Source organism: Schistocerca nitens, chromosome 9, assembly GCF_023898315.1.
Source record: "Schistocerca nitens isolate TAMUIC-IGC-003100 chromosome 9, iqSchNite1.1, whole genome shotgun sequence".
Lineage (NCBI taxonomy): Eukaryota > Metazoa > Arthropoda > Insecta > Orthoptera > Acrididae > Schistocerca > Schistocerca nitens.
The window spans coordinates 348,016,749-348,031,195 of record NC_064622.1 but is presented as its reverse complement, the minus strand read 5'-3'; positions in this window follow the sequence as shown (position 1 = coordinate 348,031,195).

The following is a 14,447-nucleotide window of genomic DNA, read 5'->3' as shown; positions in this document are numbered from 1 at the left end:
GAAGTTATTTGTGCGGGTTCCGTATTTAAATGTGTCGCGAAATTTTGAAAGTAATACTAATACCCTATATGACATATTAAACCCCGCAAGAAATCGCTCTCAAAAGTACGCTCTACTTTTCCTCGATGAGCTGCAAATATAAAAACTCTCTAAAACAATTAGAACTACAAAATGAATACTTTCCTGAAGGATTAGCGATCAAATCCGCAGTTAATACTTTCGAAAACATCTCCCTGAAGCCGGCGTGTTAAAGTGAAATGTGCAAATAAAGCGGTCTCGAAGGTAAGTCGTACTTTGAAACAGATAGTTGACAACAAAAAGCCATAGGTTTAGCGCATCGTCCACAACTACATTTATTCTTTTCCTATGTTGCAGGTGTGTAATGTATTGACTGCAAAGTAACTGCAATAGAAGAACATGATATTTGTTGCATATTTCGTCTTTAAGCAGTCAGCTACACCTTGTAACGCACTCTCTGCCAGAATACAAGGCTGAGAAATGAAAACGATAAGTTGTTATCCAAGGGAGATCACATTGTGCTAAATAGTTTAGTAAAACCATCTGGTGTTGCTTATCGATTAAAACTAATTTTATTTTTTCTTCTTGTTTCAGATACGTGTAAAATATACACCAGAAAATTTTCGGAAACGTAAAAGAAGTTACTTGTTCGGGTTTCGTGATTTAATGTGTCGTAAAATTTTGCAAGTAATACTAGTACATGGTGTGACACAATAAACACGGCACTAAATCGCCCTCGAAAGTAGTATCTACTATGCCCCAAAAAGTTGCAAGTGTTAGAATTCTTTAAAACGATTCTATCAAGGAAATGAACGCTTTCTTGAGGATCATCGCTCAAATCCACAATTAATACTATCCAAAACACCACCGAGAAGGCTGCGTGTCAAAGTGAAATGTGCAAATAAATCGGTGTGGAAGGTAAGTCGTACAGTGAAGCAGACAGTTGCCAACCAAAAGCAAGGGTCTTGCTCATCGTCCATCCAAAACACCACCGAGAAGGCTGCGTGTCAAAGTGAAATGTGCAAATAAATCGGTGTGGAAGGTAAGTCGTACATTGACGCAGACAGTTGCCAACCAAAAGCAAGGGTCTTGCTCATCGTCCAGAACCACATTTATTCTCTTCCTATGTTTCAGGTATGTACTGTTTTGACTGCAAAGTAACTGCAAGAGAGAAACATGACATACGTTGCCTATTTCTTCTTTAAGCAGTCAAGTACACCCTGTGACGTACCCTCTAGCAGAATACAAGGCTGACAAGTGAGAAAGGAAAGTTGTTATCCAGGGGGTTTCGGATTGTGCTAAATAGTTTAGTAAAACCTTCTGGTGTTGCTTATCGATGGAAACTAATTTTATTTTTTCTTGTTGTTTCAGGTACGTGTAAAATGGACACCAGAAAATTTTCGGAAATGAAAAAGAAGTTACTTGTGCCGGTTCCGTATTTAAATGTGTCGCGAAATTTTGAAAGTAATACTAGTACACTATATGACACATTAAACCCCGCAAGAAATAGCTCTCAAAAGTACGTTCTACTGTTCCTCAAAGAGCTGCAAATATAAAAACACTCTAAAACGATTAGAACTAGAAAATGAATACTTTCCTGAAGGATTAGCGATCAAATCCGCAGTTAATACTTTCGGAAACATCTCCCAGAAGGCGGCGTGTTAAAGTGAAATGTGCAAATAAATCGGTCTCGAATGTAAGTCGTACTTTGAAACAGATAGTTTACAACCAAAAGCCATAGGTTTTGCGCATCGTCCACAACTACATTTATTCTTTTCCTATGTTTCAGGTGTGTACTGTATTTACTGCGAAGTAACTGCAACTGAAAAACATGATATTCGTTGCATATTTCTTCTTTAAGCAGTCACCTACACCTTGTAACGTACCCTCTAGCAGACTACGAGACTGCCAAAAAAAAAAAAAAAAAAGATAGGTTGTTATCCAAGGGAGTTCCGATTATGCTAAATAGTTTATTAACACCTTCTGGTGTTGCGTATCAATGGATACTAATTTTATTCGTTCTTCTTGTTTCAGGTACGTGTGAAATGGACACCAGAAGAGTGTCGGAAACGTTAAAGAATTTACTTGTGCGGGTTTCGTGATTACATGGGTCCCAAAATTTTTGTTTGTAGTAGTTGTACACGGCATGACACTCTAAACACCGCAAGAAATCGCTTACGAAAGTACGTTCTATTTTGATTCAAAGAAACGGAATAAGTAAATCTAAAACGATTAGAACTGGAAAATTGACACATTCTTGAGAATCATCGATCAAATCCGCAGTAAATACTCTCCAAAACACCTCCTAGAAGGATGCGTGCTGAAGCAAAATGTGCAATTAAACCGGACTGGAAGGCAAGTCGTACTTTGAAACAGACAGTTGCCAACCAAAAGCCACTGGTTTTTGCATATCGACCAGAACTACATTTATTCTTTTCTTATGTTTCAGGTGTGTACTGTATCGACTGCAATGCAACTGCAACAGAAGAACATGATATTCGTTGCATATTTCTTCTTTAAGCAGTCAGCTACACCTAGCAACGTAATCTCTAGCTGAATTAAGGCCGACAAATGAGAAACGTAAGTAGCTATGCAAGGGAGTTCGGATTGTGCTAAAATAGTTTAGTAATACCTTCTGGTGTTGCTTATCGATGGAAACTAATTTTATTTTTTCTTGTTGTTTCAGGTACGTGTAAAATGGACAGCAGAAAATTTTCGGAAATGAAAAAGAAGTTATTTGTGCGGGTTCCGTATTTAAATGTGTCGCGAAATTTTGAAAGTAATACTAATACCCTATATGACATATTAAACCCCGCAAGAAATCGCTCTCAAAAGTACGCTCTACTTTTCCTCGATGAGCTGCAAATATAAAAACTCTCTAAAACAATTAGAACTACAAAATGAATACTTTCCTGAAGGATTAGCGATCAAATCCGCAGTTAATACTTTCGAAAACATCTCCCTGAAGCCGGCGTGTTAAAGTGAAATGTGCAAATAAAGCGGTCTCGAAGGTAAGTCGTACTTTGAAACAGATAGTTGACAACAAAAAGCCATAGGTTTAGCGCATCGTCCACAACTACATTTATTCTTTTCCTATGTTGCAGGTGTGTAATGTATTGACTGCAAAGTAACTGCAATAGAAGAACATGATATTTGTTGCATATTTCGTCTTTAAGCAGTCAGCTACACCTTGTAACGCACTCTCTGCCAGAATACAAGGCTGAGAAATGAAAACGATAAGTTGTTATCCAAGGGAGATCACATTGTGCTAAATAGTTTAGTAAAACCATCTGGTGTTGCTTATCGATTAAAACTAATTTTATTTTTTCTTCTTGTTTCAGATACGTGTAAAATATACACCAGAAAATTTTCGGAAACGTAAAAGAAGTTACTTGTTCGGGTTTCGTGATTTAATGTGTCGTAAAATTTTGCAAGTAATACTAGTACATGGTGTGACACAATAAACACGGCACTAAATCGCCCTCGAAAGTAGTATCTACTATGCCCCAAAAAGTTGCAAGTGTTAGAATTCTTTAAAACGATTCTATCAAGGAAATGAACGCTTTCTTGAGGATCATCGCTCAAATCCACAATTAATACTATCCAAAACACCACCGAGAAGGCTGCGTGTCAAAGTGAAATGTGCAAATAAATCGGTGTGGAAGGTAAGTCGTACAGTGAAGCAGACAGTTGCCAACCAAAAGCAAGGGTCTTGCTCATCGTCCATCCAAAACACCACCGAGAAGGCTGCGTGTCAAAGTGAAATGTGCAAATAAATCGGTGTGGAAGGTAAGTCGTACATTGACGCAGACAGTTGCCAACCAAAAGCAAGGGTCTTGCTCATCGTCCAGAACCACATTTATTCTCTTCCTATGTTTCAGGTATGTACTGTTTTGACTGCAAAGTAACTGCAAGAGAGAAACATGACATACGTTGCCTATTTCTTCTTTAAGCAGTCAAGTACACCCTGTGACGTACCCTCTAGCAGAATACAAGGCTGACAAGTGAGAAAGGAAAGTTGTTATCCAGGGGGTTTCGGATTGTGCTAAATAGTTTAGTAAAACCTTCTGGTGTTGCTTATCGATGGAAACTAATTTTATTTTTTCTTGTTGTTTCAGGTACGTGTAAAATGGACACCAGAAAATTTTCGGAAATGAAAAAGAAGTTACTTGTGCCGGTTCCGTATTTAAATGTGTCGCGAAATTTTGAAAGTAATACTAGTACACTATATGACACATTAAACCCCGCAAGAAATAGCTCTCAAAAGTACGTTCTACTGTTCCTCAAAGAGCTGCAAATATAAAAACACTCTAAAACGATTAGAACTAGAAAATGAATACTTTCCTGAAGGATTAGCGATCAAATCCGCAGTTAATACTTTCGGAAACATCTCCCAGAAGGCGGCGTGTTAAAGTGAAATGTGCAAATAAATCGGTCTCGAATGTAAGTCGTACTTTGAAACAGATAGTTTACAACCAAAAGCCATAGGTTTTGCGCATCGTCCACAACTACATTTATTCTTTTCCTATGTTTCAGGTGTGTACTGTATTTACTGCGAAGTAACTGCAACTGAAAAACATGATATTCGTTGCATATTTCTTCTTTAAGCAGTCACCTACACCTTGTAACGTACCCTCTAGCAGACTACGAGACTGCCAAAAAAAAAAAAAAAAAGATAGGTTGTTATCCAAGGGAGTTCCGATTATGCTAAATAGTTTATTAACACCTTCTGGTGTTGCGTATCAATGGATACTAATTTTATTCGTTCTTCTTGTTTCAGGTACGTGTGAAATGGACACCAGAAGAGTGTCGGAAACGTTAAAGAATTTACTTGTGCGGGTTTCGTGATTACATGGGTCCCAAAATTTTTGTTTGTAGTAGTTGTACACGGCATGACACTCTAAACACCGCAAGAAATCGCTTACGAAAGTACGTTCTATTTTGATTCAAAGAAACGGAATAAGTAAATCTAAAACGATTAGAACTGGAAAATTGACACATTCTTGAGAATCATCGATCAAATCCGCAGTAAATACTCTCCAAAACACCTCCTAGAAGGATGCGTGCTGAAGCAAAATGTGCAATTAAACCGGACTGGAAGGCAAGTCGTACTTTGAAACAGACAGTTGCCAACCAAAAGCCACTGGTTTTTGCATATCGACCAGAACTACATTTATTCTTTTCTTATGTTTCAGGTGTGTACTGTATCGACTGCAATGCAACTGCAACAGAAGAACATGATATTCGTTGCATATTTCTTCTTTAAGCAGTCAGCTACACCTAGCAACGTAATCTCTAGCTGAATTAAGGCCGACAAATGAGAAACGTAAGTAGCTATGCAAGGGAGTTCGGATTGTGCTAAAATAGTTTAGTAATACCTTCTGGTGTTGCTTATCGATGGAAACTAATTTTATTTTTTCTTGTTGTTTCAGGTACGTGTAAAATGGACAGCAGAAAATTTTCGGAAATGAAAAAGAAGTTATTTGTGCGGGTTCCGTATTTAAATGTGTCGCGAAATTTTGAAAGTAATACTAATACCCTGTATGACATATTAAACCCCGCAAGAAATCGCTCTCAAAAGTACGCTCTACTTTTCCTCGATGAGCTGCAAATATAAAAACTCTCTAAAACAATTAGAACTACAAAATGAATACTTTCCTGAAGGATTAGCGATCAAATCCGCAGTTAATACTGTCTAAAACATCTCCCTGAAGCCGGCGTGTTAAAGTGAAATGTGCAAATAAAGCGGTCTCGAAGGTAAGTCGTACTTTGAAACAGATAGTTGACAACAAAAAGCCATAGGTTTAGCGCATCGTCCACAACTACATTTATTCTTTTCCTATGTTGCAGGTGTGTAATGTATTGACTGCAAAGTAACTGCAATAGAAGAACATGATATTTGTTGCATATTTCGTCTTTAAGCAGTCAGCTACACCTTGTAACGCACTCTCTGCCAGAATACAAGGCTGAGAAATGAAAACGATAAGTTGTTATCCAAGGGAGATCACATTGTGCTAAATAGTTTAGTAAAACCATCTGGTGTTGCTTATCGATTAAAACTAATTTTATTTTTTCTTCTTGTTTCAGATACGTGTAAAATATACACCAGAAAATTTTCGGAAACGTAAAAGAAGTTACTTGTTCGGGTTTCGTGATTTAATGTGTCGTAAAATTTTGCAAGTAATACTAGTACATGGTGTGACACAATAAACACGGCACTAAATCGCCCTCGAAAGTAGTATCTACTATGCCCCAAAAAGTTGCAAGTGTTAGAATTCTTTAAAACGATTCTATCAAGGAAATGAACGCTTTCTTGAGGATCATCGCTCAAATCCACAATTAATACTATCCAAAACACCACCGAGAAGGCTGCGTGTCAAAGTGAAATGTGCAAATAAATCGGTGTGGAAGGTAAGTCGTACAGTGAAGCAGACAGTTGCCAACCAAAAGCAAGGGTCTTGCTCATCGTCCATCCAAAACACCACCGAGAAGGCTGCGTGTCAAAGTGAAATGTGCAAATAAATCGGTATGGAAGGTAAGTCGTACATTGAAGCAGACAGTTGCCAACCAAAAGCAAGGGTCTTGCTCATCGTCCAGAACCACATTTATTCTCTTCCTATGTTTCAGGTATGTACTGTTTTGACTGCAAAGTAACTGCAAGAGAGAAACATGACATACGTTGCCTATTTCTTCTTTAAGCAGTCAAGTACACCCTGTGACGTACCCTCTAGCAGAATACAAGGCTGACAAGTGAGAAAGGAAAGTTGTTATCCAGGGGGTTTCGGATTGTGCTAAATAGTTTAGTAAAACCTTCTGGTGTTGCTTATCGATGGAAACTAATTTTATTTTTTCTTGTTGTTTCAGGTACGTGTAAAATGGACAGCAGAAAATTTTCGGAAATGAAAAAGAAGTTACTTGTGCCGGTTCCGTATTTAAATGTGTCGCGAAATTTTGAAAGTAATACTAGTACACTATATGACACATTAAACCCCGCAAGAAATAGCTCTCAAAAGTACGTTCTACTGTTCCTCAAAGAGCTGCAAATATAAAAACACTCTAAAACGATTAGAACTAGAAAATGAATACTTTCCTGAAGGATTAGCGATCAAATCCGCAGTTAATACTTTCGGAAACATCTCCCAGAAGGCGGCGTGTTAAAGTGAAATGTGCAAATAAATCGGTCTCGAATGTAAGTCGTACTTTGAAACAGATAGTTTACAACCAAAAGCCATAGGTTTTGCGCATCGTCCACAACTACATTTATTCTTTTCCTATGTTTCAGGTGTGTACTGTATTTACTGCGAAGTAACTGCAACTGAAAAACATGATATTCGTTGCATATTTCTTCTTTAAGCAGTCACCTACACCTTGTAACGTACCCTCTAGCAGACTACGAGACTGCCAAAAAAAAAAAAAAAAAAGATAGGTTGTTATCCAAGGGAGTTCCGATTATGCTAAATAGTTTATTAACACCTTCTGGTGTTGCGTATCAATGGATACTAATTTTATTCGTTCTTCTTGTTTCAGGTACGTGTGAAATGGACACCAGAAGAGTGTCGGAAACGTTAAAGAATTTACTTGTGCGGGTTTCGTGATTACATGGGTCCCAAAATTTTTGTTTGTAGTAGTTGTACACGGCATGACACTCTAAACACCGCAAGAAATCGCTTACGAAAGTACGTTCTATTTTGATTCAAAGAAACGGAATAAGTAAATCTAAAACGATTAGAACTGGAAAATTGACACATTCTTGAGAATCATCGATCAAATCCGCAGTAAATACTCTCCAAAACACCTCCTAGAAGGATGCGTGCTGAAGCAAAATGTGCAATTAAACCGGACTGGAAGGCAAGTCGTACTTTGAAACAGACAGTTGCCAACCAAAAGCCACTGGTTTTTGCATATCGACCAGAACTACATTTATTCTTTTCTTATGTTTCAGGTGTGTACTGTATCGACTGCAATGCAACTGCAACAGAAGAACATGATATTCGTTGCATATTTCTTCTTTAAGCAGTCAGCTACACCTAGCAACGTAATCTCTAGCTGAATTAAGGCCGACAAATGAGAAACGTAAGTAGCTATGCAAGGGAGTTCGGATTGTGCTAAAATAGTTTAGTAATACCTTCTGGTGTTGCTTATCGATGGAAACTAATTTTATTTTTTCTTGTTGTTTCAGGTACGTGTAAAATGGACAGCAGAAAATTTTCGGAAATGAAAAAGAAGTTATTTGTGCGGGTTCCGTATTTAAATGTGTCGCGAAATTTTGAAAGTAATACTAATACCCTATATGACATATTAAACCCCGCAAGAAATCGCTCTCAAAAGTACGCTCTACTTTTCCTCGATGAGCTGCAAATATAAAAACTCTCTAAAACAATTAGAACTACAAAATGAATACTTTCCTGAAGGATTAGCGATCAAATCCGCAGTTAATACTTTCGAAAACATCTCCCTGAAGCCGGCGTGTTAAAGTGAAATGTGCAAATAAAGCGGTCTCGAAGGTAAGTCGTACTTTGAAACAGATAGTTGACAACAAAAAGCCATAGGTTTAGCGCATCGTCCACAACTACATTTATTCTTTTCCTATGTTGCAGGTGTGTAATGTATTGACTGCAAAGTAACTGCAATAGAAGAACATGATATTTGTTGCATATTTCGTCTTTAAGCAGTCAGCTACACCTTGTAACGCACTCTCTGCCAGAATACAAGGCTGAGAAATGAAAACGATAAGTTGTTATCCAAGGGAGATCACATTGTGCTAAATAGTTTAGTAAAACCATCTGGTGTTGCTTATCGATTAAAACTAATTTTATTTTTTCTTCTTGTTTCAGATACGTGTAAAATATACACCAGAAAATTTTCGGAAACGTAAAAGAAGTTACTTGTTCGGGTTTCGTGATTTAATGTGTCGTAAAATTTTGCAAGTAATACTAGTACATGGTGTGACACAATAAACACGGCACTAAATCGCCCTCGAAAGTAGTATCTACTATGCCCCAAAAAGTTGCAAGTGTTAGAATTCTTTAAAACGATTCTATCAAGGAAATGAACGCTTTCTTGAGGATCATCGCTCAAATCCACAATTAATACTATCCAAAACACCACCGAGAAGGCTGCGTGTCAAAGTGAAATGTGCAAATAAATCGGTGTGGAAGGTAAGTCGTACAGTGAAGCAGACAGTTGCCAACCAAAAGCAAGGGTCTTGCTCATCGTCCATCCAAAACACCACCGAGAAGGCTGCGTGTCAAAGTGAAATGTGCAAATAAATCGGTGTGGAAGGTAAGTCGTACATTGACGCAGACAGTTGCCAACCAAAAGCAAGGGTCTTGCTCATCGTCCAGAACCACATTTATTCTCTTCCTATGTTTCAGGTATGTACTGTTTTGACTGCAAAGTAACTGCAAGAGAGAAACATGACATACGTTGCCTATTTCTTCTTTAAGCAGTCAAGTACACCCTGTGACGTACCCTCTAGCAGAATACAAGGCTGACAAGTGAGAAAGGAAAGTTGTTATCCAGGGGGTTTCGGATTGTGCTAAATAGTTTAGTAAAACCTTCTGGTGTTGCTTATCGATGGAAACTAATTTTATTTTTTCTTGTTGTTTCAGGTACGTGTAAAATGGACAGCAGAAAATTTTCGGAAATGAAAAAGAAGTTACTTGTGCCGGTTCCGTATTTAAATGTGTCGCGAAATTTTGAAAGTAATACTAGTACACTATATGACACATTAAACCCCGCAAGAAATAGCTCTCAAAAGTACGTTCTACTGTTCCTCAAAGAGCTGCAAATATAAAAACACTCTAAAACGATTAGAACTAGAAAATGAATACTTTCCTGAAGGATTAGCGATCAAATCCGCAGTTAATACTTTCGGAAACATCTCCCAGAAGGCGGCGTGTTAAAGTGAAATGTGCAAATAAATCGGTCTCGAATGTAAGTCGTACTTTGAAACAGATAGTTTACAACCAAAAGCCATAGGTTTTGCGCATCGTCCACAACTACATTTATTCTTTTCCTATGTTTCAGGTGTGTACTGTATTTACTGCGAAGTAACTGCAACTGAAAAACATGATATTCGTTGCATATTTCTTCTTTAAGCAGTCACCTACACCTTGTAACGTACCCTCTAGCAGACTACGAGACTGCCAAAAAAAAAAAAAAAAAAGATAGGTTGTTATCCAAGGGAGTTCCGATTATGCTAAATAGTTTATTAACACCTTCTGGTGTTGCGTATCAATGGATACTAATTTTATTCGTTCTTCTTGTTTCAGGTACGTGTGAAATGGACACCAGAAGAGTGTCGGAAACGTTAAAGAATTTACTTGTGCGGGTTTCGTGATTACATGGGTCCCAAAATTTTTGTTTGTAGTAGTTGTACACGGCATGACACTCTAAACACCGCAAGAAATCGCTTACGAAAGTACGTTCTATTTTGATTCAAAGAAACGGAATAAGTAAATCTAAAACGATTAGAACTGGAAAATTGACACATTCTTGAGAATCATCGATCAAATCCGCAGTAAATACTCTCCAAAACACCTCCTAGAAGGATGCGTGCTGAAGCAAAATGTGCAATTAAACCGGACTGGAAGGCAAGTCGTACTTTGAAACAGACAGTTGCCAACCAAAAGCCACTGGTTTTTGCATATCGACCAGAACTACATTTATTCTTTTCTTATGTTTCAGGTGTGTACTGTATCGACTGCAATGCAACTGCAACAGAAGAACATGATATTCGTTGCATATTTCTTCTTTAAGCAGTCAGCTACACCTAGCAACGTAATCTCTAGCTGAATTAAGGCCGACAAATGAGAAACGTAAGTAGCTATGCAAGGGAGTTCGGATTGTGCTAAAATAGTTTAGTAATACCTTCTGGTGTTGCTTATCGATGGAAACTAATTTTATTTTTTCTTGTTGTTTCAGGTACGTGTAAAATGGACAGCAGAAAATTTTCGGAAATGAAAAAGAAGTTATTTGTGCGGGTTCCGTATTTAAATGTGTCGCGAAATTTTGAAAGTAATACTAATACCCTATATGACATATTAAACCCCGCAAGAAATCGCTCTCAAAAGTACGCTCTACTTTTCCTCGATGAGCTGCAAATATAAAAACTCTCTAAAACAATTAGAACTACAAAATGAATACTTTCCTGAAGGATTAGCGATCAAATCCGCAGTTAATACTTTCGAAAACATCTCCCTGAAGCCGGCGTGTTAAAGTGAAATGTGCAAATAAAGCGGTCTCGAAGGTAAGTCGTACTTTGAAACAGATAGTTGACAACAAAAAGCCATAGGTTTAGCGCATCGTCCACAACTACATTTATTCTTTTCCTATGTTGCAGGTGTGTAATGTATTGACTGCAAAGTAACTGCAATAGAAGAACATGATATTTGTTGCATATTTCGTCTTTAAGCAGTCAGCTACACCTTGTAACGCACTCTCTGCCAGAATACAAGGCTGAGAAATGAAAACGATAAGTTGTTATCCAAGGGAGATCACATTGTGCTAAATAGTTTAGTAAAACCATCTGGTGTTGCTTATCGATTAAAACTAATTTTATTTTTTCTTCTTGTTTCAGATACGTGTAAAATATACACCAGAAAATTTTCGGAAACGTAAAAGAAGTTACTTGTTCGGGTTTCGTGATTTAATGTGTCGTAAAATTTTGCAAGTAATACTAGTACATGGTGTGACACAATAAACACGGCACTAAATCGCCCTCGAAAGTAGTATCTACTATGCCCCAAAAAGTTGCAAGTGTTAGAATTCTTTAAAACGATTCTATCAAGGAAATGAACGCTTTCTTGAGGATCATCGCTCAAATCCACAATTAATACTATCCAAAACACCACCGAGAAGGCTGCGTGTCAAAGTGAAATGTGCAAATAAATCGGTGTGGAAGGTAAGTCGTACAGTGAAGCAGACAGTTGCCAACCAAAAGCAAGGGTCTTGCTCATCGTCCATCCAAAACACCACCGAGAAGGCTGCGTGTCAAAGTGAAATGTGCAAATAAATCGGTGTGGAAGGTAAGTCGTACATTGAAGCAGACAGTTGCCAACCAAAAGCAAGGGTCTTGCTCATCGTCCAGAACCACATTTATTCTCTTCCTATGTTTCAGGTATGTACTGTTTTGACTGCAAAGTAACTGCAAGAGAGAAACATGACATACGTTGCCTATTTCTTCTTTAAGCAGTCAAGTACACCCTGTGACGTACCCTCTAGCAGAATACAAGGCTGACAAGTGAGAAAGGAAAGTTGTTATCCAGGGGGTTTCGGATTGTGCTAAATAGTTTAGTAAAACCTTCTGGTGTTGCTTATCGATGGAAACTAATTTTATTTTTTCTTGTTGTTTCAGGTACGTGTAAAATGGACAGCAGAAAATTTTCGGAAATGAAAAAGAAGTTACTTGTGCCGGTTCCGTATTTAAATGTGTCGCGAAATTTTGAAAGTAATACTAGTACACTATATGACACATTAAACCCCGCAAGAAATAGCTCTCAAAAGTACGTTCTACTGTTCCTCAAAGAGCTGCAAATATAAAAACACTCTAAAACGATTAGAACTAGAAAATGAATACTTTCCTGAAGGATTAGCGATCAAATCCGCAGTTAATACTTTCGGAAACATCTCCCAGAAGGCGGCGTGTTAAAGTGAAATGTGCAAATAAATCGGTCTCGAATGTAAGTCGTACTTTGAAACAGATAGTTTACAACCAAAAGCCATAGGTTTTGCGCATCGTCCACAACTACATTTATTCTTTTCCTATGTTTCAGGTGTGTACTGTATTTACTGCGAAGTAACTGCAACTGAAAAACATGATATTCGTTGCATATTTCTTCTTTAAGCAGTCACCTACACCTTGTAACGTACCCTCTAGCAGACTACGAGACTGCCAAAAAAAAAAAAAAAGATAGATTGTTATCCAAGGGAGTTCCGATTATGCTAAATAGTTTATTAACACCTTCTGGTGTTGCGTATCAATGGATACTAATTTTATTCGTTCTTCTTGTTTCAGGTACGTGTGAAATGGACACCAGAAGAGTGTCGGAAACGTTAAAGAATTTACTTGTGCGGGTTTCGTGATTACATGGGTCCCAAAATTTTTGTTTGTAGTAGTTGTACACGGCATGACACTCTAAACACCGCAAGAAATCGCTTACGAAAGTACGTTCTATTTTGATTCAAAGAAACGGAATAAGTAAATCTAAAACGATTAGAACTGGAAAATTGACACATTCTTGAGAATCATCGATCAAATCCGCAGTAAATACTCTCCAAAACACCTCCTAGAAGGATGCGTGCTGAAGCAAAATGTGCAATTAAACCGGACTGGAAGGCAAGTCGTACTTTGAAACAGACAGTTGCCAACCAAAAGCCACTGGTTTTTGCATATCGACCAGAACTACATTTATTCTTTTCTTATGTTTCAGGTGTGTACTGTATCGACTGCAATGCAACTGCAACAGAAGAACATGATATTCGTTGCATATTTCTTCTTTAAGCAGTCAGCTACACCTAGCAACGTAATCTCTAGCTGAATTAAGGCCGACAAATGAGAAACGTAAGTAGCTATGCAAGGGAGTTCGGATTGTGCTAAAATAGTTTAGTAATACCTTCTGGTGTTGCTTATCGATGGAAACTAATTTTATTTTTTCTTGTTGTTTCAGGTACGTGTAAAATGGACAGCAGAAAATTTTCGGAAATGAAAAAGAAGTTATTTGTGCGGGTTCCGTATTTAAATGTGTCGCGAAATTTTGAAAGTAATACTAATACCCTATATGACATATTAAACCCCGCAAGAAATCGCTCTCAAAAGTACGCTCTACTTTTCCTCGATGAGCTGCAAATATAAAAACTCTCTAAAACAATTAGAACTACAAAATGAATACTTTCCTGAAGGATTAGCGATCAAATCCGCAGTTAATACTTTCGAAAACATCTCCCTGAAGCCGGCGTGTTAAAGTGAAATGTGCAAATAAAGCGGTCTCGAAGGTAAGTCGTACTTTGAAACAGATAGTTGACAACAAAAAGCCATAGGTTTAGCGCATCGTCCACAACTACATTTATTCTTTTCCTATGTTGCAGGTGTGTAATGTATTGACTGCAAAGTAACTGCAATAGAAGAACATGATATTTGTTGCATATTTCGTCTTTAAGCAGTCAGCTACACCTTGTAACGCACTCTCTGCCAGAATACAAGGCTGAGAAATGAAAACGATAAGTTGTTATCCAAGGGAGATCACATTGTGCTAAATAGTTTAGTGAAACCATCTGGTGTTGCTTATCGATTAAAACTAATTTTATTTTTTCTTCTTGTTTCAGATACGTGTAAAATATACACCAGAAAATTTTCGGAAACGTAAAAGAAGTTACTTGTTCGGGTTTCGTGATTTAATGTGTCGTAACATTTTGCAAGTAATACTAGT